This window comes from Giraffa tippelskirchi, chromosome 1 (genome assembly GCF_054371585.1).
Source record: "Giraffa tippelskirchi isolate mGirTip1 chromosome 1, T2T-mGirTip1v1.2.pri, whole genome shotgun sequence".
NCBI lineage: Eukaryota > Metazoa > Chordata > Mammalia > Artiodactyla > Giraffidae > Giraffa > Giraffa tippelskirchi.
Genome location: NC_137275.1, coordinates 75,878,967 through 75,904,481, shown reverse-complemented (window position 1 = coordinate 75,904,481; position 25,515 = coordinate 75,878,967). Strand labels below are relative to the sequence as shown.

The window sequence follows — 25,515 nt, the reverse complement described above, 5'->3', positions numbered from 1 at the left end:
AGGGGGAAATTGAATGTGTAGAAATACCTCAGCTGTACACATTCACTTCCTGTGTCAGTTGAGAGTGCTGCATATGAAAAGGTTCCTAATAAAAAACCACTCAGAAAAGTCTCAATATTACTTCTTCTCTGCTTCAGATAACCTCTGTTTTATGATTGATTTCAGCCACAAACCTCCCCCGCCACATGAGAGGATTTAGCCTTCAAACTGGAATTTGGAGCATCGTCATGCCTGCATTCCTGAAATACAGCTCCCCACTTTCCTATTTGGGATCCTTCCACAGACCCTATTAACATGCAATTACATGAGGCTCTATTATTGTCCACGGAACAAATTGTGGACCAAAAAACTAAAATACTCAGTGCTGTTTAAATGTATAAATATGCACAACAGCTCATTGTGTTTTTTATTATATTAATAGCATGCTTTTTCACTGTGATACTGCCAAACCCCCTGGTAGTTCAAAGCCAGGAACATTCACTCTAGAAAAAGAGGAAGAGTTGCTCCAGGTTATGTCCATGACCCTTTGTAAAAATGTTGTCAGCTTCTTTGCCTAAAGCAGCACAAAAGAGTGTATGCACAAGAACAAAACTCTGGATCAACCTAACCAGGGTCCATTGCACTAACCTATGGCTTTGTTATTCTGCTTCCTTATCTGCAAAGCAAATATTATACCCAATACAGTTCAGAGGGCTAAATGAGGTTAATTTAAAGCACTTAGGTCACTGCCTGAGTCATATTGGTGTTAGCTATCTTTACTTTCATTTGAGTGAGGCAATCATAGTGTGTTTATAACTTACTTATCCACAAGATGGGCTTTCCAGATAGCAGTGTTCAAGAATCTGTCAGCTAATACAGGAGATGCAAGAGACTCAGTTTCAATCCCTAGGTTAGGTAAGATCCTCTGGAGAAGGAAATGGCTACCCACTCCTGTATTCTTTCCTGGGAAATCCCATGGACAGAGTAGTCTGGCAGGCTACCATCCACGGGGTCGCAAAAAGTTGGACATGACTGAGGGACTGAACATGCTCGTACACCCACAGAATTAATATAAAGAAAAATTCATTTTTGCAGTCTAAGTTGCTAAAAGAAATTGAAATTAAAATAGTAAAATTGTCAATAATTTGTGTTTCCTTGACTCAGCCCTTTGGACATTTCAGCCAGCTTAGTTCTGTGGTTCTCCATGTATCCTTCCTAGGCCAGCAGCATTAGCATCACCTGGGGAAGGAGCTAGAAACGCACATTCTTGGGCCTCACTCTGGGGCTCACTGAAAACCACTGTTTTAGTGCGGTTAGAGGAAAACCAACCAAAGCACTGTACTTAGCATCATGTAGGGGGGGAAAAAGAAATCTGATATTGATACTTTCCTCATTTTCAAATGTTTCTGCTTATAGAAATCAGATATAACTATATGTTTAAAAATAAAGTTGAACATTTTTTTCACAAGGTATTTCCTCTGTTGTATTCTGTGTTTAGGGAGGTGCTCATCCCTGAACTCTAATGTACACCCAGAATCAGCCTGTTTTCTCCCATCTGTCTCTCTTCTCACCCCCGTGTCCCCTGGACCCTAGTCTCCTTTCTGTCCTCACAGAATTGTTTTCTCCACAGCCCTCAGCCTGCTCTGTTTTATATGTGCATCCAAATGTACTCACTAACACAGGCCTCTTCTCCTTTCCATTCAAACAGTTGGAGCCTCCATCACTACCAGAGAACCCAGAGAAGCTCCAAGGGCCAAAGACAGTCTGTGTAAGAGTCTCCATGTTAGCCGTGTTCACACTATTCCTTCTGCCTAGAATGGTATTCATATTTTTACATCTTCACACTGTCTCTTCTGAAGATCTTTTTCTTAGATATCATTCCTCGGGAGTCTTTCTATGACCACTCATCAAAAATGGCCACTCGCCTCCCTCCAAGAACTCTCCAATCCATTCTTCTGCTTTATTTATTTTAAAATTAATTACTTCTACCCCTTATATTACATAATTCTTAATTGACCACCTTTGACCTTAGGTTCTAAACAGGTCTTTGCTCCAAACCAGTACGTAACAAATAACAGGCACACAATGAAATGAGCATTCTAACTTAAAACTTTGAAATGCCTTTTTCTATAAAAATTAGTATATACACAATACTTACTTCAAGACACAAACATTCATTAAGTGCCTAATGCCTCTGGGCATTTGACAAAGCACTGGGTAGGAAGAATATCAGGCTAATTTCCCTGCATTCTAAGAATGTGCACCCTAATGGTCATAGATATAGTAACAACAGTATGCACAGTGACTTGTGAATGCTAAGGCCAATTCCACAGATCAGGAAAGGTTTTTAAGAAGAAATTATAAAATTTGCATCTATTTTGAAACTGATAAATACGTTTTCAAGAGGCAAACATTTATATTTTGTGTAACTATTGCAAATAGCATGCTTTATTCAGATTAGTTCAAGTCACACTTTCAATAGCAAAATAGATTTGCCTCCTTTACTCTTTCTTTTAAATAAAGAGTTCATTAACTTAAAAGCATATCAAATATATCTTGGAGACATCTTCTCACTGAAGTCTCTTAACATCCTTCTATCCTCTTGATACAGAGATCAGAAAGTCGTTTGACTTCTCCCTCTCCTTCAGCTCTCACATCCAAGCTATCCTTCAGTCATATCCATGGGATCTCATGAATTTCTTAAATCTATTTTCTCCCTATACATTCTCATTGTCAGTATCTTCTCTTTAGCTCTCATAATTTCTTTCTAAACAATTAGAACAACTTCCTAACTATTTCTCTGAATGTTGTTTTCATCCCTTCTAAACATCTACAGGGTAACATCAGAGTGTGCTCTTTGGGCAAAATGAATCAGATTGCACTGATTACATTTCTCCTTTGTTTGAACTCTTTATCATTATCCCTATCTGTAGAATAATCATGTATCCCAAAATGTTGGTCCAAATGCAGTCCAGTTTTACAATTCGTTGTCCTAGTGTGATTATTTGTAGTGTTCCTTTTGCTCTTATAAGGGTCTGGTTTGAATAACAAATTATATAATTGCTCTTTTCATTGCCTTCATTATTTAGTTTGAATTCTATATTTTGTGTATGCAAAGACTTCACTCAAAATATGAATCTTTCTATTAGGAGAAATAAGATTGATCTCATACTCTAATTTGTCTGTTGTAAAATCTGAGTGCATCAAAATCATGGACTGTGTCTTAAACATTTTTGTCCACCTAATTTTCAACACCATCTTTGGCAGTGAATAGGCATTTAATGATGATTATCAAATTTTGAATAGTTATATTTACAATTAAAGTTTTGTTATTAGTGATTGTTGTTGTTCAGTCACTAAGTCCCATCTCACTCTTTGCAAGACATAGACTGCAGCATGCCAGGCTTCCCTGTCCTTCACTGTCTCCTGGAATTTGCTCAAATTCATGATTGAATCAGTGATGCCATCTCCAACCATCTCATCCTCTGCTGCCTCCTTCTTTTGCCCTCAATCTTTCCCAGCATTAAGATCTTTCCCAATGAGTCAGCTCTTTGTATCAGGTGGCCGAAGTATTGGAGCTTCAGCTTCAGTCCTTCCAATGAATATTCAGGATTGATTTGCTTTGGATTGACTGGTTTAATCTCCTTTCAGTCCAAGGGATAGTCCAAGTGTATTATCCTCTGATTACTGGGCATAGCCATATGGTTTTTGACCTTATTTTAAATACGCTTATTTATTCTAACAACAAACTATTATTGACCACCTTCTCTGTACCAGATGAGCAATGCCTTGGTAATACTTGGAGCCAGAGAAACTGAAAAAAAAAAAAAAAAAAGAAAGAAACAAAACAGAGGTGTAACCACATAAGGGCACAAGTGTTACAAGAAGGTACAGCAAGGGCACAAAAGAGGACATGATCAAACATCAGGGAGCACAGAGAAAAGAATAGCTTCATGAAAGAAAGGACAATTGAACTGAGTCCTGGAAGATGTGCCATTGTTTCTCTGAGGGACAATTTGGGGGAGGCTATCTTGCCTGTAAAGAATCTGCCTGCAATATGGGAGACAAAGATCTGTCTAGTCAAAGCTTTGGTTTTTCCAGTAGTATGTATGGATGTGAGAGTTGGGCTATAAAGAAGGCTGAAAACAGAAGAATTAATGATTTTGAACTCTGGTGTTGGGGAAGACTCTTGAGAGTCCTTTGGACTACAAGGAGATCAAACCAATCAATCCTAAAGGAAATCAATCCTGAATATTCATTGGAAGGACTGATGCTGAAGCTGAAGCTCTAATACTTTGGCCACCTGATGTGAAGAATGGGCTCATTGGAAAAGACCCTGATGCTGGGAAAGATTGAAGGTAGGAGGAAAAGGGGATGACAGAAGATGAGATGGTTGGATGGCATCACTGACTTGATGGACATGAGTTTGAGTAAGTTCTGGGATATGGTGAAGGACAGGAAAGCCTGGCGTGCTGCATTCCATGGGGTCACAGAGTCGTACATAACTGAGTGACTAAACAACAGCAACTCCACATTTATTGGAGTTAGTTCTTCTAGATTTTGAGTTCTAGGCAAGGAACTGTAAATAGTGACCTGAATGGGACAAGCTCTCCTCAAGGAGTCATGGCTCCAGAGAGGAAAGCAAATTCAACCTCACCTTGATTGCATAGAAATGTGAAGCTTTACAGTGTTCTTTATTGCCTTTAACCTTACTATGTTCATTTTTTCTTTTTGGTACCAGATCAGAACTTTCTGACATATTTCAATTATTAAATTAGGTCTAGGATATATTAGGTGCCTCAGATGGGGTAAAACATCTGCCTGCATCATGGGAGACCTGGGTTTTATCCCTGGGTCAGGAAGATCCCCTGGAGAAGGGAATGGCTACCCACTCCAGTATTCTTGCCTGAAGAGTCACTTGGACAGAGGAGCCTATTGGGCTACAGTCCACGGTGTTGCAAAGAGTCGGACAGGACTGAGTGACAAATGCTTTTACCTTTTTCAGGAGATGTTAAAGCTTCAGCAGCAAAACCACTTCAAACTTTCTCTTACCTCACATTAGGCTGGACATGTCACTCCAAAGAGCAGCAGTGAGAAGAGGGAGGACTATGTCCCTGGAGAGACCTCTCTCTCCCCTCCTTTGGAGTCTGTAGAGATGAATTTAGGCACCGGTTGCCTGTACATGATGTGAGCACATCCTTGATCCATTTGTTTTCTTCCAGTTCTATCAATTAATGGTAACCTTTGCTGATACTGGTGGCAAAGCTGGTAAAGAATTCGCCTGCAATGTGGGAGACCTGGGTTCGAGCCCTGCATTGGGAAGATCCCCTGGAGAAGGAAAAGGCTACCCACTCCACTATCCTGGCCTATCCATGGGGTTGCAAAGAGTCGGACATGACTGAGAGACTTTCACTTCACTTCATTTTGCTGATACTTGGCTCTGTGCATGGTGTTTGTGGGCAGTGTCACTTTCTCCTGGTCTCTTGTTCCTTATGGAGCAGAGGTGTCATCCTTCACATAGCCCTACTCTATGCGCTTCAGTAGTGAATCTCCCAGGAGCTCTACACCTCTCTACTCCAAGCTCTGTCCTCCTTCACTGGAGGTATAGGAGGTTCTGGGTGTGATCTCCTTGCTCCAGGGCTGCAGGGAACTGTAGTGGTGAGATGCTTATCCAAGCCTTCTCAGGCACACACCATCTCTGTCCTTTCAAGGACTTTAGGTGACATGTGGCTTCCATCATCAGAAATCTCTAAATCAGAAACTGGCCCTAGTCACTACGTGTACATGATTTAGATGGTTAAGAGTCTGCTTGCAACGCACAAGGCTTGGGTTTGATCCCTGGGTCAGGAAGATCTCCTGGAGAAGGAAATGGCTACCCACTAAAGTATTCTTACCTAGAGAATTCCATGGACAAAGAAGCCTGGAGGGCTACAGTTGGGGGGTTATAAAGAGTCAGACATGACTGATTGATTAACACTTTAACTATGTCTACATTCCTCTTTTAACTAATGGATCCATGTCAATTTTGTGACCACATCAAAAAAATTTATAGATCCTGTAACTCAGCAACCATCCAACCAAGGCAACAGACACAATCTCTTGTGCTGGACACCTTAACTCTGTGAGTGATTTTCTTAGAGCCAGATCCAACTTAGCTATCCAGATCTCTCTTTATCTCTATAGTATAGAATTAAATAGTTTTGTCTTTAAGTGAATTCCAGAGAAAAATGTCTAACCCCAGTTGTTGGTGAATCTCTTCTAGAATGTGGATTCTTTACTGTTCATTCCTCAGTTTGGGGTCTTTGCCAAAATTTGGGAATAAGGGAAACTCACAGACAACAACCTATTAAATAAATAATTATAAAATACCATGCTCTGTGCAACAATGTATGAAAAGTATAAGCACATACAAACTATAGAGAATAATACTGAGTAGGCCATAATTAAAAATAGGGAAAACAAGAGGAAAGAATTTATGCAAATCAGAATAAATTTCCCAACAAAAGTCAAGTTTGAGTTGTGTTTTCAAGAATGAGTAGGAATTCATTAAAGAGATTCTGGTGTTTCTGCTAAGAATATTATTTTAATAATCCATCTGGCTACCCTATATAAAGTAGAATTTAGATATGCAGGATAATATTGTATAGCTTAACAGTGAGAGGCATAAGCAGGTCCATGAATTTGAGAAAGTCACTGGGAACTATGCTCTATCACTCATCTCCTCTCTAGGACCAAATGACTTTTTCTTTGATTCTTCACTTCTCTCTCTGTAAATTGGTTTCTCGGCTCACCCAACCTGCTTGGCCATGGCTAATCAGTTACCTCAACAGGCAAATGAGACTGACCTTCCAGTTCAGTTCCCCAAGGACAACTGTCTAACCAGTTGTCTCTAAAATTCCCTGAAGAAAAATGCTGAGAACCTGGACAGATGTCATGAATCCACTTCTAATCCAATTACATAAGGCCAAGGTGTGACTATAAATGGGCATAAAGTAGTTCATGTGAGGAGGCTGTGGACAAAGAAAAGTTTGTACTAGGAGGAATGCATAGGAAGGAAATGGCCAGGTATGTTTTGCAGTAACTCGGCAATGCCAAGTTACTGTCTTTTTTAATCGTTGGAATATTGATTGTGTGAATGGTGGACATGCAGTAAGAAAAAGGCATGAGGTTCTGCTCTAAAGTTGTTTTTCATTTTTAAATTATGCTTAATTTTGTTTATGATGTAATAAGAACTGAATCTATTAATAGGCAGAATGAGGAACTATCTATAGAGTAAATTTGAGAATGAATTAATGGTGGTAGTTAGAGTTTAATTGCTACAGAAAACTACAGTTCAGTTGCTCAGTTGTGTCTGACTCTTTGCGACCCCATGGACTGCAGCACGCCAGGCCTCCCTGCCCATCACCAACTCCCAGAGTTTACTCAAACTCATGTCCATTGAGTCAGTGATGCCATCCAACCATCTCATCCTCTGTCATCCCCTTTTCCTCCTGCCTTCAATCTTTCCCAGCATCAGGGTCTTTTCCAATGAGTCCATTCTTCACATAATGTGGCCAAATTATTGGAATTTTAGCTTCAACATCAGTCCTTCCAATGAAAATTCAGGACCAATTTCCTTTAGGATGGACTGATTGGACCTCCTTGCCATCAAAGAGACTCTTAAGAGTCTTCTCCAACACCACATCAATTCTTTGGTGTTCAAAAGCATCAGTTTTTCTGTGCTCAGCTTTCTTTATAGTCCAAATCTCATATCAATACATGACTACTGGAAAAACCATAGCCTTGACTAAATGGAACTTTGTTGGCAAAGTAATGTCTCTGCTTTTTAATATGCTGTCTAGGTTGGCCATAGCTTTTCTTCTAAGGAGTAAGTGTCTTTTAATTTCATGGCTGCAGTAACCATCTGTGGTGATTTTGGACTCCTCCCCAAAAAAGTCTGTCACTGTTTCCACTGTTTCCCCATCTGTTTGTCATGAAGTGATGGGACCAGATGCCATGATCTTAGTTTTCTGAATGTTGAGATTTAAGCCAAATTTTTCACTCTCTTCTTTTATTTTCATGAAGAGGATCTTTAGTTGTTCTTTGCTTTCTATCATAAGGATGGTATCATCTGCATATCTGAGGTTATTGATATTTCTCCCGGCAGTCTTGATTCCAGCTTGTGATTTTCATCCAGTCCAGGGTTTCTCATGATGTACTTACAATGCACATAAGTTAAATAAGCAGGGTAACAATATGCAGGCTTGATGTACTCCTTTCCCTCTTTGGAACCAGTCTGTTGTTCCATGTTCAGTTCTAACTGTTGCTTCCTGACCTGCATACAGATTTCTCAAGAGGCAGATCGGGTGGTCTGGTATTCCCATCTCTTTAAGAACTTTCCACAGTTTGTGGTGATCCACATAGTCAAAGGCTTTGGCATAGTCAATAAAGCAGAACTAGATGTTTTCTGGAACTCTCTTGCTTTTTCGATAATCCAATGGATGTTGGCTATTTGATCTCTGGTTCCTCTTCCTTTTCTAAAACCAGATTGAACATCTGGAATTTCATGGTTCATGTACTGTTGAAGCCTGACTTGGAGAATTTTGAGCATCACTTTAGTAGCATGTGAGATGGGTGAAATTGTGTGGTAGTTTGAGCATTCTTTGGCATTGCCTTTCTTTGGGATTGGAATGAAAATGGACCTTTTCCAGTCCTGTGGCCACTACTGAGTTTTCCAAATTTGGTGACATATTGAGTGCAGCACTTTCACAGCATCATCTTTTTAGGATTTTAAATAGCTCAACTGGAATTCCATCACCTCCACTAACTTTGTTCATAATGATGTTTCCTAAGGCCCACTCAACTTCACACTCCAGGATGTCTGGCTCCAGGTGAATGATCACACCATCGAGATTATCTGGTTCATTAAGATCTTTTTTGCATAGTTCTTCTGTGTATTCTTGCCACCTCTTCTTAATATCTTCTGCTTCTGTTAGGTCCATACCATTTCTGTCCTTTATTGAGCCCATCTTTGCATGAAATGTTACCTTGGTGTCTCTAATTTTCTTGAAGAGATATGTAGTCTTTCCCATTCTATTGTTTTCCTCTATTTCTTTGCATTGATCACTGAGGAAGGCTTTCTTATCTCTCCTTTCTATTCTTTGGAACTCTGCATTCAAATGTGCATATCTTTCCTTTTCTCCTTTGCCTTTCCCTTATCTTCTTTACACAGCTATTTGTAAGGCCTCCTCAGACAGCCATTTTGCCTTTTTGCATTTTTTTTTCTTGGGGATGGTCTTGATTCCTGTTTCCTGTACAATGTCATGAACCTCTATCCATAGTTCAGCAGGCATTCTGTCTATCCAATCTAATCCCTTAAATCTATTTCTCACTTACATTGTATAATCATAAGGGATTTAATTTAGGTCGTACCTGAGTGGTCTAGTGGTTTTCCCTACTTTCTTCAATTTAAGTCTGAATTTGGCAATAAGAAGTTCATGATCTGAGCCACAGTCCACTCCCGGTCTTGTTTTTGCTGACTGTATAGAGCTTCTCCATCTTCTGATTTCGGTGTTGACCATCTGGTGATGTCCATGTGTAGAGTCTTCTCTTGTGTTGTTGGAAGAGGATGTTTGCTATGACCAGTGCATTCTCTTGGCAGAACTCTATTAGCCTTTGCCCTGCTTCATTCTGTACTCCAAGGTCAAATTTGCCTGTTACTCCAGGTGTTTCTTGACTTCCTACTTTTGCATTCCAGTCCCCTATAATGTAAAGGACATCTTTTTTGGGTGTTAGTTCTAGAAGGTCTAGTAGGTCTTCATAGAACCGTTCAACTTCAGCTTCTTCAGCATTACTGGTCAGGGCATAGACTTGGATTACTGTGATATTGAATGGGTTGCCTTGGAAACGAAGAGAGATCATTCTGTCATTTTTAAGATTGCATCCAAGTACTGCATTTCAGACTCTTTTGTTGACTATGATGGCTATCCCATTTCTTCTAAGGGATTCTTGCCACAGTAATAGATATAATGGTCATCTGAGTTACATCACCCATTCCAGTTCATTTTAGTTCACTGATTTCTAAAATGTCAATGTTCACTCTTGCCATCTCCTGTTTGACCACTTCCAATTTGCCTTGATTCATGGACCTAACATTCCAGGTTCCTATGCAATATTGCTCTTTACAACATTGGACTTTGCTTCTATCACCAGTCACATTCACAGCTGGGTGTTGTTTTTGCTTTGGCTCTGTCCCTTCATTCTTTCTGGAGTTATTTCTCCACTGATCACCAGTGGCATACTGGGCACCTATGGACCTGGGGAGTTCATCTTTCAGTGTCCTATCTTTTTGCCTTTTCACACTGTTCATGGGGTTCTCAAGGCAAGAATACTGAAGTGGTTTGCCATTCTCTTCTCCAGTGGACCACATTTTTTTCAGAACTCTCCACCATATGCATCAATCAGTCTTTGTGTCCCTACATGGCATGGCTCACGCTTTCATTGAATTAGACAAGGCTGTCCCCATGTGATCAGGTTGGTTCAGTTCAGTTCAGTTCAGTTCAGTCGCTCAGTCGTGTCCGACTCTTTGCAACCCCATGAACTGCAGCACGCCAGGCCTCTCTGTCCATCACCAACTCCCGGAGTCTACCCAAACCCATGTTCATCGAGTCGGTGATGCCATCCAACCATCTCATCCTCTGTCGTCCCCTTCTCCTCCCGCCCCCAGTCCTACCCAGCATTAGGGTCTTTTCCAATGAGTCAACCCTTCGCATGAGGTGGCCTAAGTATTGGAGTTTCAGGTTCAACATCAGACCTTCCAATGAACACCCAGGATTGATCTCTTTTAGGATGGATTGATTGGATCTCCTTGCAGTCCAAGGGACTCTCAAGAGTCTTCTCCAGCACCACAGTTCAAAAGCATCAATTCTGCGGCACTCAGCTTTCTTCACCGTCCAACTCTCACATCCATACATGACCACTGGAAAAACCATAGCCTTGACTAGACGGACTTTTGTTGGCAAAGTAATGTCTCTGCTTTCAAATATGTTATCTAGGTTGGCCATAACCTTCCTTCCAAGGAGTAACCGTCTTTTAATTTCATGGCTGCAGTCACCATCAGCAGTGATTCTGGAGCCCAAAAAAATAAAGTCTGACACTGTTTCCACTGTTTCCCCATCTATTTCCCATGGAGTGATGGGACCAGATGCCATGATCTTAGTTTTCTGAATGTTGAGCTTTAAGCCAACTTTTCCACTCTCCTCCTTCACCTTCATCAAGAGGCTCTTTAGTTCTTCTTCACTCTCTGCCATAAGAGTGGTATCATCTGCATATCTCAGGTTATTGATATTTCTCCTGGCAATCTTGATTCCAGCTTGTGTTTCTTCCAGCCCAGCATTTCTCATGATGTACTCTGCATATAAGTTAAATAAGCAGGGTGACAATATACAGCCTTGACGGACTCCTTTTCCTATTTGGAACCAGTCTGTTGTTCCATATCCAGTTCTAACTGATGCTTCCTGACCTGCATACAGGTTTCTCAAGAGACAGGTCAGATGGTCTGGTATTCCTATCTCTTTCAGAATTTTCCACAGTTGATTGTGATCCACACAGTCAAAGGCTTTGGCATAGTCAATAAAGCAGAAATAGATGTTTTTCTGGAACTCTCTTGCTTTTTCGATGATCCAGCGGATATTGGCAATTTGATCTCTGGTTCCTCTGCCTTTTCTAAAACCAGCTTGAACATCTGGAAGTTCACGGTTCATGTATTGCTGAAGCCTGGCTTGGAGAATTTTGAGCATTACTTTACTAGCATGTGAGATGAGTGCAATTGTGCGGTAGTTTGAGCATTCTTTGGCATTGCCTTTCTTTGGGATTGGAAGGAAAACTGACCTTTTCCAGTCCTGTGGCCACTGCTGAGTTTTCCAAATTTGCTGGCGTATCGAGTGTAGCACTTTCACAGCATCACCTTTGAGGATTTGAAATAGCTCAACTGGAATTCCATCACCTCCACTAGCTTTGTTTGTAGTGATGCTTTCTAAGGCCCACTTGACTTCACATTCCAGGATGTCTGGCTCTAGGTGAGTGATCACACCATCGTGATTATCTGGGTCATGAAGATCTTTTTTGTACAGTTCTTCTGTGTATTCTTGCCACCTCTTCTTAATATCTTCTGCTTCTGTTAGGTCCATACCATTTCTGTCCTTTATCGAGCCCATCTTTGCATGAAATGTTCCTTTGGTATCTCTAATTTTCTTGAAGAGATCTCTAGTCTTTCCCAACCTGTTGTTTTCCTCTATTTCTTTGCACTGATCGCTGAGGAAGGCTTTCTTATCTCTCCTTGCTATTCTTTGGAACTCTGCATTCAGATGGGAATATCTTTCCTTATCTCCTTTGCTTTTCGCTTCTCTTCTCTTCCCAGCTATCTGTAAGGCCTCCTCAGACAGCCATTTTGCTTTTTTGCATTTCTTTTCCATGGGGATTTTCTTGATCCCTGTCTCTTGTACACTGTCACGAACCTCTGTCCATAGTTCATCAGGCACTCTATCAGGTCTAGTCCCTTAAATCTATTTCTCACTTCCACTGTATACTCATAAGGGATTTGATCTAGGTCATACCTGAATGGTCTAGTGGTTTTCCCTACTTTCTTCAATTTAAGTCTGAATTTGGCACTAAGCAGTTCATGATCTGAGCCACAGTCTGCTCCTGGTCTTGTTTTTGCTGACTGTATAGAGCTTCTCCATCTTTGGCTGCAAAGAATATAATCAATCTGATTTCGGTGTTGACCATCTGGTGATGTCCACGTTAGAGTCTTCTCTTACATTGTTGGAATAGGGTGTTTGCTATTACCAGTGCGTTCTCGTGGCAAAACTCTGTTAGCCTTTGCCCTGCTTCATTCTGTACTCCAAGGCCAAACTTGCCTGTTATGCCAGGTGTTTCTTGACTTCCTACTTTTGCATTCCAGTCCCCTATAATGAAAAGGACATCTTTTTTGGGTGTTAGTTCTGGAAGGTCTTGTAGGTCTTCATAGAACCGTTCAATGAGCTTCTTCGGCATTACTGGTCGGGGCATAGACTTGGATTACCGTGATATTGAATGGTTTGCCTTGGAAACAAACAGAGATCATTCTGTCGTTATTGAGATTGCATCCAAGTACTGCATTTTGGACTCTTTTGTTGACCATGATGGCTACGCCATTTCTTCTAAGGGATTCTTGCCCACAGTAGTAGATATAATGGTCGTCTGAGTTAAATTCACCCATTCCAGTCCATCTTAGTTCGCTGATTCCTATAATGTCGACGTTCACTCTTGCCATCTCCTGTTTGACCACTTCCAGTTTGCCTTGATTCATGGCCTTAACATTCCAGGTTCCTATGCAATATTGCTCTTTACAGCATTGGACTTTGTGTCTATCACCAGTCATATCCACAGTTGGGTATCGTTTTTGCTTTGGCTCCATCCCATCATTCTTTCTGGAGTTATTTCTCCACTGATCCCCATTAGCATATTGGGCACCTACTGACCTGGGGAGTTCATCTTTCAGTGTCCTATCTTTTGTCTTTTCATACTGTTCATGGGGTTCTCAAGGCAAGAATACTGAAGTGGTTTGCCATGCCCTTCTCCAGTGGACCACATTCTGTCAAACCTCTCCACCATGACCCATCCGTCTTGGGTGGCCCCACACAGCATGGCTTAGTTTCATTGACATAGACAAGGCTGTGGTCCATGTGATCAGATTAGCTAGTTTTCTTTAATTTTAGTTTTAGTGTGTCTGCCCTCTGATGCCCTCTCGCAACACTTACCGTCTTACTTGGGTTTCTCTTACCTTGGGCCTTGGATAATTTCTCTCGCCACCGCCACCGCTGGCCCCAGCCCCCCGTGGGCCTCGCCCCTGTCGGCCGCCACCCCCGGCTCCCAGCCTGGTTAGTTTTTTGTGATTGTTGTTTTCAGTCTGTCTGCCCTCTGATGGGGAAGGATAAGAGGCTTATGGAAGCTTCCTGATAGGAGAAACTGAGTGAGGGGGAAACTGGGTGTTGTTCTGATGGGTGGGGCCATTCTCAGTGAATTTTTAATCCAATTATCTGTTGATGGGTGTAGCTGTGTTCCCTCCCTGCTATTTACCTGGGGCCAAACTATGGTGGAGGTAATGAAGATAACGGCTAACTCCTTCAAAAGATCCCAGGCACACATCACTACAGTCACTGCCCCCACCCCACAGCAGGCCACCACCGTGGGACACATGCCTCTGCAGGAGACTCCTGGACACTCCCAGGAAGTCTGGGTCAGTCTCTTGTGAGGTCACTGCTCCTTTCTCCTGGGTCCTGGCACACACAAGTTTCTGTTTGTACCCTCCAAGAGTCTGTTTCCTAGTCCTGTGTAAGTTCTGACAGCTCTATGGTGGGCTTAATGGCGAGCTCCTCCAAGAGGACTTATGCCATACCCACGTCTGCTGAACCCAGAGCCCCTGTCCCAGTGAGAGTCCACTACTGACCCATACCTTCACAGGAGATGCTTAAACACAGTTCTGTCTCAGTCTCTTTGGGGTTCCTGGTGCACACAAGGTTTGTTTGAGCCCTCTGAACGTCTCTGGTGGGAATGGGGTTTGATTCTAAACAGGAATTCGCCCCTCCTACCCACTTGCTGGGGCTTCTCCTTTGCCCTTGGACGTGGGATATCTCCTCACAGCTTGTCCAGCACCGTGCAGCTGCTGCTCCAGCGCCTGCCATCTTGCTGGGGTTTCTCTGCCCTTGAATGTGGGATATCTCCTCATGGCGCTCCAGCGAAGTGCTGACACTGCTCCTGACCTTGGCTGTGGGGTATCTCTTCATGGCCACCCCAGCAAGGCTGCTGCTCCAGCGCCTCACTGCACCACTCCAGCGCTGCACAGCCTCCGCGCTGAAGAAGAAAACTTAGGGGACCCAAAAGAATAATGTTTAAAAATTAATGTTTTATTTCAAGAAAGTGACACAATATGATGACAACATTAAAATAAGTAAAGCATCAGAGCCAATGACTATTTCCTGACAAGGAGTTCAGAGAGGTCAGTTGTGGGCTCCTGTCCTTCTTTTGAACCAGCGAGGGAGCACGTGAGTCACTAAGCTTCATTAATTTCTTATAAAAACTTTGCCCCATAATAGCTAATTCCAATGGCCTTGGAACTGGCCTTATTTGTTGAGCTATATTAAGAGATCAACCTCCCTGTCCCTGATACCTATGTAAGGCATGACATGTGGTGATAAGTAGCATTGTTCTATAATCCTGAGGATGAGACAAGTTTCCAGAGGGTTTGTATTAGCTTGTCAGTATTGTTTGTTAATAACTAGGCATTCAATGATTTCCACCTAGCCTCAGTGAGACCCCTAGAGAATTATGTCATTGGGGATAGTTGTTGTTCAGTCGCTAAGGTGTGTCCAACTCTTTGCGACCCCATGAACTGCAACATGCCAGGCTTCCCTGTCCTTCACGATCTCCCACAGTTTATACAAACTCATGTCCATTGTATTGGTGATGCCATCCAACCATTTCATCTTCTGTTGCCCCCTTCTCCTATTGCCCTCAATCTTTCCCAGAATCAGGGTCTTTTCCAATGAGTAGTCTCTTCACATCAGGTGGCCAAATGGTTGGACCTTCAGCTTCAGCATCAGTCCTTCCAGTGAATATTCACTGGAATATCCAGTGAATATTCAGTCCTTCAGTGAATAGTCAGTCCTTCCAGTGAATATTTGATTTCCTTTTGGACTGACTGGTTTGATCTCCTCGCTATCCAAGGGACTTGATGGTTACATAACAAGAATAAACGTACATGACCAGCAAAATATATGAAACCTGGCCTACACTCCATATTACACTCTCTGGTTCAGAGGAATTCTGTGCCCAGGTATGTTGTTCCTAATTCAAGAGTGGCAGTAGACAGCCCTTACAGAGGGAACGATGATAGAAGACCTCACTTGACCTCCCAGAGCCCCTTATTGGAAGACAGTCTTTGACTGTGATGAATATACTTATTTTAATGTTCTTGCTATATTGTATCACTTTCCTGCAATGAAACATAAATTTGTAAATACTATCAATTTAGGTCCTTCTGGTGGTTACAGTTGGTAATAATAGCTATTAAATTTTGCCAGAGTAGCAACAGTTTAACAGTTCTAAACATGTGCATGTTTATTTTTCTTAAAGCATATAGCTTTGCAACAGTGTGTGCATTTTTAAGGCTGGTTGATAAACTGGTCTGGACTGCTCCTAATCCTAGCAGCATAATCTACTGATGGTCAATATCAACTGGATATGAGGCTTGGGGAAGAAAGTGTTTGTAGATAAGAGAAAAAATACTTGCTTATCCTGGTGATGACACCATTGTGAGAGGTCTTGAGCCATAGTCTTATATGGAGTTATTACTTTGGGGGAAAAAACCCTACTTTAACCACTTGAAATGCTATTCATTCTTGTGAACATTTCAGGTTTACTGAGAAAGTTACTGGAAGTGGCCATTTGTCATTTTGATCACTTAAGGTCCAGCTTTAAGTCTGGCATTATGAACTCAATATTTTACTGCTGGTTCTTCTGAATTCAGCATACTCCCAGGATGAAAACTGTCTGGCACTGTCTGTCCTGTGGGAGTTGTTCATATTTGAAGTAAACATTGACTGTTAATGCATTTCAAATCTCTTCTTGCCACTTTGAGATTTTTAACACCTGCTAGCTCTGAAAGTTCAAATGTTAAATCAGGTGGAAAACACCGCAATGTTTTTAAAATTTGAATCTCAAAGAATTGAAGACATAGTTCAAGAATGTTAAAAGTTAAACTGTTTTAACAGTAAATAATAAAAAGTAATTTGTTATTTTAAAGAAGGACAATAATAAATATGTAATATTACTGAAGCATTCGAGCAATGGATCTATTAAATTACTAAAATCAGTTTAAAGAAATATAAGACCTATATATTAACAAACTTGACTGTTTCTGAAAAGAATATGAGTTAAAATTTTTCACAAAAATTGGTACTAGACAAAATGTTCAGACATAAATGAGGATTTAATTTTGCATTCTTAATGATAATCATGTACTTTAATTTAGACTGTATGCCAAAAAAAGACAAATGGATCTACTGTGAGATTGGCCATTTTAAAAACTAATGTACCTGAGAAAGGGCTTCCCCAGTTTATGGAGTCTCAAAGAATCAAAGAGTTTCCACAAGCGCAACTAAGCACGCATGTGTAGCTGAGGAAATTATGGCAGTTATGAATCCCTACTGATCACCACAAATACATACATTTTTAGACATGCGTGTATATTTATATGTCCAAATATATACAGACATATTTCAAAGCTATATGTTACCAGATTTAAAAAAATCATAACCATGCATTAGTAGGAAACCAACTCTTAAGCTTTTCACAGATTTTAAATACAAACATTTGAGAAGTGGAAAGAGAGGAGAGCAAGAAGGGGGAAAAAGAGGAAGTAGGAGGGAGATGGGAAGTGCCCCTGGGATAGACAGTTTGATAACTTTGTGCATTGTGAAAATGTTATGTAATAGAGAAGTGACTCATATTGGCAACTAGAAATTGGACCCACTGTTTCATGTAATGACTATACTAACTATCAAGTAGGCTAGAAATGCATTCAAGAGAAAAAGCACTGGGATTAGAGGCAGGAGATCTGGTTCAAATCCAGGACTGACTTAAAGCTCTCTAAAGACTCGGTTTCCTCAGTTTCCATGTTCCAAGTAAAAGAAAGAAAGTGACTAATGATTAATACCTCAAAATTTAATGTGAGGATTAAATGTTATAATGAAGCAATGAGAATGTTGCCTGCTGTGAGTGTTCAAGAAATATTATTCCTTCCTTTCTCCTTATGAGAGGAGACAAGTTCTTAATCTGTACATTTTCTTGTTTTATATCCAGGTAGGTAAAGGCAAGCAACTATGTTGAGTACTTTTTAATCTGTGATTTGAAGAAAACATGTTCTCAGTCAAATTATCCTTGTGCTATACTAGACAGTGGGGCTTCTCTGGTGGCTTAGACAATAAAGAATCTGCCTGCAATGTGGGATACCTGGGTTCGATCCCTGGGTCTGGAAGGTCCCCTGGAGAAGGGAATGGCTACTCACTGCAGTGTTCTTGCTTAAAAAGTTCCATGGACAGAGGAGCCTGGTGGACTGCATATGGTGTACAGGGTTGCAAAGAGTTGGACACGATTGAGTGACTAACACACACACACATACTAGATAGTGAGACTGTTAGTTTTCAGACTTTCGTTTAGGAATAGTAAAACATAATTCTATACATTGATGTGATTACAGAATTTCCACTGTGAAATTCTAAAAGAATTAAACTTTTCATCCATATCCTAATTCAAATTTTTAAATCAGTTACTGAGGCAGAGACTAAAGTTTACTTTTTCTTGCCTTATTGAAAGAACTACAAAAATGATATTAAAAATATTAAATTATTGTGTGTTTGAATAATTAATATGTTTAATATTAATTATTTTAGGTGTTAAATAAGAACAATAACCTAAAAACCTTGGTTTATTAAATCTATTTTTTATGTTCCTAAGATAAACTTTTTGTGAATTATTCTAAAGTTTTACTTTCACTAGATCAGAATAGTCTTAACTTTGTTTTATTTACCTAAATCACTCAGTCAATCAATAAAGTTTTAGTGAAAACTGGAACAACGGTTGATTTTCAATGCAGGAAATTTAATGTAAGAACTGTTTAAATAGTATTGAAGGACGGAAAAAGGACATAATAGGATAACACAAAGATTACTAAGTACAAAAGTAGATATTGCTGCTGAGACTGGGGCAACGAAGGTCAAAGGTTGGGGTTATTATGGAAACCTAAAGTCTGGAAGCAGGCCTCCTGTAGAGCTGGCTTTCATGCTCCCGAAGAAGGGTGCTGCCAGGCTTGTGCTGGAATGGCAGGAGCTCAGAGCTGCAATCAGACCCACAAAGAAGGATCTGATGAGGAAATCAAGCCCAGAGAAAGAAACACTGCCTAGACAGCTGGTGCTGATAACTCATAAGTCCAGGAGGAGTCCCTAGTAGGACCTCAGATATCCAAGGAGAGGGTGCTGCCCTCCTGGTTTTGGAAACCCTGAGGGGAGCAATGAGATTGGTTCTAGAAAGTAAGAATGAAAATAGTGATGAGGACCAGTTGCTGCTGCTGGAATGGGAAGATGACTGGAATTGGATGTCAATGACCACAGCCATCAGGTAAAAAGGATCAGGTTCCTTCCCCCTCTTTCTACTATACCTCTAAGGTCCTCATTTGGCAGAATCCAAACAGTCAGCAAGCAAAGGAACATGGTTTCTGGATCCCAACCCCAGTAGCAGAGAGAAAAGAAAGGAAAAATAAACTTGGACTTAACAACTTTGTAGCTTTGTAACTGGCAGGGTGACATTTCATAAGTTTAACCAAATCTTTCTCTCCATCGCTGTTCAGCAAATACCCAGGTATTAATGTGTACTTTTTTGGTAATACTCCACCAACAAATAATTGAATATCTGTTGTTAGTGGAAAGTAAATTAATATTGTCATATAATTTTCAATTCAATGTTAAATATCTTGATGTAAATACAATCTGAGAATTGTTGAAGTATCATCACTTGTTCAATTGATTACCCAATATGAGGGTCTAGTGGTAAAGTTAGCATTAACTCTGATAAATTATTACTTTTTATCAAAACTAAATATTTATTAATGAGATATATCTTCTTTTAAGAATCTTTAAAATGACAAAAATTATTATAAATTATTATTATTTATCTACTACACATATACTCCACTTTGGTGATTTAATCATACAGCAGAGTCCTATATGATGAATCTGCCCAGTGTTAAAATCAAGCTCCTCTGTTTACTGTATCCAATGATGGAAAATATGATAGTGATTTGATTAGGCACATAAGTATACAATTTAGTATATAAAGACACTAGCCCTTCATGTTGCCAAAATTTTTCCTGCTTCCACAATCTTCTCTGTTCCTGGTGCCTCTTTCAGCACCTATGAGGCTGCATTTCAAAGTTTCACGTGAATCACAGTTTTGTTGCTGAATATACACAGCAGAATACAAAGCACATTCTACCATAGTTGGAAGGACAGGAAATTCGAGAAATATAGTCTAAAATTAACACAATAAGCAGAGTATTCCAATTTTTCCCAAAAGATTCCATGAATCTACATGCTACTGGATGACAGCTCTCACGTTTCATTTTCTTTTCAAAGTTTCCAGTAATTCTGTCATTGAAAAGTGTTATTGCTAGGATTGATGGATGTAGAACTGAGTCTGGGAAATAATCCAACATCTAGGTAAAAAGAATGAACAAAGATGAGTGAGTTCTTCATAGTTGTTCTTTCGTATTCTGACAAGTTTCTTCATCTTACAAAAATAGACAATTTTATCATCTGAATAAGTTTGTTTTATTAATAGGAGAGTAAGAATAATAAAAACAAAAAATAGAAACCTGAATAAGGAAAGGGAAAGAATTTAAATGACTCAACCAGTCTTATTCTAATAAAAATATTAAATAACCAAACTAGAATGATATAATATTTTTATTGAAGTATAGTTGATTTATAATGTTATATTAATTTCAGGTATATAGCACAATAATTCAGTATATGTACCGATTATAGTCCATTGAGTTATTATAAAATAATAGACATAACTGTCTCTACTTTACAATATATCCTTGGTCTTTATCTATTTTGTACCTAGTAGTTTGTATCTCTCAATCCAGTACTCTTAATTTGCCCCATCTACTTCCCTCTCCTAATTGATAACCACTAGAATATCTTCCATATCTGTGAGCTCATTTCTGTTTTGCGTATATATTCATCATTTGTATTATTTTTTAGATTCTACATATAAGTGATATCATACTGCTGCTGCTGCTAAGTCGCTTCAGTCGTGTCTGACTCTGTGCGATCCCATAGATGGCAGCCCACCAGGCTCCGCCATCCCTAGGATTCTCCAGGCAAGAATACTGGAGTGGGTTGCCATTTCCTTCTCCAGTGCATGAAAAGGAAAAGTGAAAGTGAAGTCGCTCAGTCGTGTCCGACTCTTAGCGACCCCATGGACTGTAGCCTACCAGGCTCCTCCGTCCATGGGATTTTCCAGGCAAGAGTACTGAAGTGGGGTGCCGTTGCCTTCTCCGAGTGATATCATACAGTGTTTGACTTATTTCACTAAGCATAATATTCTCTAGGCCCATCCATATTGCTGCAAATAATGATATTTCATTACTTTTAATGACCGAGAAATATTCTATTATATATATAATTTATTAAACTTATTAATCATTAATCTTATCTATTTGTCTGTTGATGGCCACTTGAATTGTTTCCATATCTTGACTTTTGCAAATAGTGATGCTATGAACATTGAAAGTGGAAGTGATAGATGCTCAGACATGTCCCACTCTTTGCGATCCCATGGGCTGGAGCCCACCAGACTCCTCTGTTTACGTAATCCTCTGGGCAAGAATACTGGAGTGGGTAGCCACTCCCTTCTCCAGAGGATCTTCCTGATCCAGGGATCATACCCAGGTCTCCCACATTGCAGGCAGATTTTTTACCGTTTGAGCCAGCAAGAAGCCCCATCTTGCATAGGGGCATGATTATTTCAAATTACTGTTTTTTGTTTTTCCAGATATATACCTAGGATTAGAACTGCTAGCTCATATGGAAGTTCTATTTTTAGTTTTTTTCAGGAAGCTCCGTACTCTTTTCCATAGCGGCTGCAACAATTGGCATTCCCAGCAAGAGTGTACAAGGGTTCCCTTTTCTCCACATCCTCTTCAACATTTGAAGATATTTTGATTATAACCATTCGGACACATGTGAAGTAATATCTCGTTGTTTTGATTTGCATTTTTGTAATAATTTTTGGAATAACATTGTGAATCAAAATCAAAATAGCATTTAAATCTTCTCATGAATGCAGCACTCTGCCTTTTGGAAGATTTTGGAGAAAATTGCCAGGTTTTCAAAATAAATACTGTCAAAATTAAAGCAGAACCCTAGTCCTCACAGGATTCCCTTGGGTAAGTAAATAGTTTCCTGCAGAAGTAAACAATGAAATTCAAGGAGAGACTGAGTGACCTGGACACATGCTAGGCACCAAATATAAAAAAAGAGTGGCCCCCATTTGTTCAATAAATAGCAATTTTATGTACTGAATATTTAATAACACATAGGTTCACAATCAGAATTTCAAGGCAGAGAAAGATACATGTAAAAGATGAATCCCTTAGAATATAAATGATGCTGTCTATCTTCTACAACCTATTTAGTAGTCAACATGTCCACCTTCTATTGAGTTGTCTGGGCAGTTTGGAAATGAAAATGCTGTAGGGTAGGAAGTTTAAGAGTTAATGGATGCTTTTGATATTTTAGCTCATTATAAGGGTGGTAAATTCAGACATTCCTTATAACCTGATTATAATTCACGTCTTCAAATTCTCAGTCACATACCGTTTAATACACCAATAATTTTTAGGTTAACCTGTTCACCACACCTTTTTAAATAATCAAGGATGAGATAGTAAGTCATATGATATTGGTTAGAATGGATTTAGAACCTTAAATTCAAGCTTCAGAATGTTACTTTTGGTTGTGCATATTTATTTAAAATTATTCATAGTGCCAGCTTTTGTTCTCCACCCCCAGATTTTGTTCTCTACTCTCTGAAGCCTATAAAGTACAAGACAAACACTTATGAAGGAGGAGATGGGCTGGTGTTAATTGTACATATTTTATTTCCTGGCATATTTAATTATGAGAGAGTAGACAAAGGGATTAGTATCTGCAGGAAAACTATAGCCTCCCCATCATCTACTGGAGTAATACTGGTTAGTTAATCCTGAGCCAGTCACATAGCTTCTACAAATTTCAGATTTCCTCAGGAAAGTATGATGACAAGGCTCATTGTGTAGCTACATAGTTTTATTTGAAACTAAAACTAGCATTCTGAAGCATACATTTTCTAAAACTACCATAACAAAGTGCCACAGACTGGATGTCTTAAATAACAAATTTATTTTTTTTAATTCTGGGGCTAGAAGCCTGAGATCAATGTGTCAGCAGGGTTGCTTCCAACAAAGGTCTCTCTCCTTCGTTGTAGCTGACTGTCTTCTCCTGGAGTCATCACACTGTCTTCTCTGAGTGTGTCTTTTTATCCTAAACTCCTCTTCTAATCAGGCCACCAGTTATACCGAATCAAGCCCAAGTCAATGACCTCACTTAACTGCTACTTTCAAGATGGTCTTTTGAATGTCAGTCATATTCTGAAATCCTACAGGTTAGGACTTTAACATATGTGTTTGGAAGGGACAAGATTCAGCCCATAACACTTGGGATATTAATTCTACTAGCTGATAGTGCCTTGGTAAAGGACGACCTGTATTAGAGAGAGAAAGGCATGGGAAATCAAAAGACAAAACTGAAAGAGAGAAAGGTTAGGGTGAAAAGAGGGAAAGAAAAATCTTGACTAGATGACAGTCCCCCTAATTATGTAAAGCTTCTGCATCCTATCTTCTACGTATTCACAGAGTTTTCTGTATTTCTCTTTACCTTCATTAAAGGTCTCAATATGTCAATCAGAATACACAGTTCACATATGCGAAATTTCCTCATGATACTGTCTCTAAATCACAGAAAAAATAAATTTGCACATTTGGCAAGCATGCAGACACTCAACAACATTCCAACACTGATAGAATAATTTGAAAGAATTTTAGATGAGACTTGTCGTAATATTATCGCCTCTAATTAGCACTCCAAAAGGTATAACATTCTTTCCATGCAATTAAGCTCTACTCTGAAAGGTGTTAAATTCATGTATTTTTCCTTGGGGAGAAGAAAAATGTGAAAGAAATTTTGAGAAGTAGGATTATAGTGATCATGAGTGTATAAATCATCCAGGCCAAATGCTTTAATAAAGAAAAACCCAATGCTTTAATAGAGAAAAATATCTTGTAAAAATAATTCCATGGATGTTTCCAACTGGTTAGTAAAGCAGGAATCAATAGTGTATATGTTCTGCAGTGTCCTCTGGTTTGTGTAGGAATTAGAGAGCATGCTTCTCTCTCTGAAAGGGACAAGTGACTCCGTCTAGATGTTTTACCTTGAGGAGCAGTCTCTGAGATGCTGACCCTCTTCACAGTGAAGAAAAGCACTTGCCTTGCTTCACTACTGCTCTCCTCTGCCACTCTGCTAGGTCCTGTTTCAGTTCAGCTCAGTTGCTCAGTCATGTCCAACTCTTTGTGACCCCATGGACTACAGCACGTCTGGCTTCCCTATCCATCGCCAACTCACGGAGCTTGCTCAAATTCATGTCTATTGAGTCAGTGATGCCATCTAATCATCTCATCCTCTGTGGTCCCCTTCTCCTCCCGCCTTCAATCTTTCTTAGCATTAGGGTCTTTTCAAATGAGTCAGTTCTTTGCATCAGATGCCCATCAGGTGTCGGAGCTTCAGCTTTAGCATCAGTCCTTCCAATGAATATTCAGGACTGATTTCCTTTAGGATGGACTGGTTGGATCTCTTTGCAGTCCAAGGGACTCTCAAGAGTCTTCTGCAACACCACAGTTCAAAAGCATCAGTTATTCAGTGTTTAACTTTCTTTATAGTCCAACTCTCACATCCATACATGACTACTGGAAAAACCATAGCTTTGACTAGACGGACCTTTGTTGGCAAAGTAATGTCTCTTCTTTTTAATATGCTGTCTAGATTGGTCATAACTTTTCCTCCAAGGAGCAAGCATCTTTTAATTTCATGGCTGCAGTCACCATCAATTTAGCCATTATAATACTCGATGCTTGTGAACCTCTGCTCATCTCCAGATAACTCTCTGTGTACCATTGCAAGATGCATCCCAAAGCTTTGTAATAAAGATAGGGGACCCTCACCATTGGCACTATCCTTAGTCAAGGTTCTAAACTTAAAGAAAAGCAGTGCACTAGTTTAAATACACTTTTGCTAAACAACTCTTTTCATTACACACAGACATATATATATATATATATATATATATATATATATATATATATATATATATGTCTTGCCTGGGAAATCCCATGGACAGAGGAACCTGATGGGCTACAGTCCATGGGGTTACAAAAGATTTGGACATGACTTGCCAGGAAGCATTTAACAGGAGGCTTCCTGTGTGCTGTTTTCGGTCTTGCATAAATCCTTTGTTCCTTATTAGCTCCTGAATGCAGATGCGAGAGGGGCTGCAAGGGGTTCCCAGGAATAATAGGAATCTATGCATTTCCTTCATTAGCTTTTCCATACGGTGAAAAGTAACCATTTACAACACTATTCCCTTCTGATATGGAAAGGAACTATTTACAACCCCCTCTCTTTGAGATTGATTCTAGCCTCAGGTTTCCTGGATGACTTGTAAGATTTTTGATCCTTATCTCTACTGAGAAAATCTATCTTGTAAGACAGTATATATATGCCCACAATATGTTGAATAAACGCCTTTGTTCCATCAGAACATTGGTCCCCATGTCTTTCTTCATCTCTCTCTCTCTCTCTCTCA

General features: G+C 39.8%; 1 protein-coding gene across 2 annotated transcripts in view; it reads left to right on the top strand.

The window, feature by feature from the left end:
• Nucleotides 1-25,515, top strand: part of SNCA (synuclein alpha) — a 347,772-nt gene that overhangs the window by 168,010 nt on the left and 154,247 nt on the right. Inside the window, exon 4 of one of the 2 annotated variants that reach the window (XM_081594680.1) lies at nt 20,820-20,938. The exons of the other annotated variant lie outside the window; for it this stretch is intronic. The gene's annotated coding sequence lies outside the window, so the exon portion shown is untranslated. The remainder of the gene's footprint in view (nt 1-20,819; nt 20,939-25,515) is intronic. 2 annotated transcript variants of the gene reach the window in all.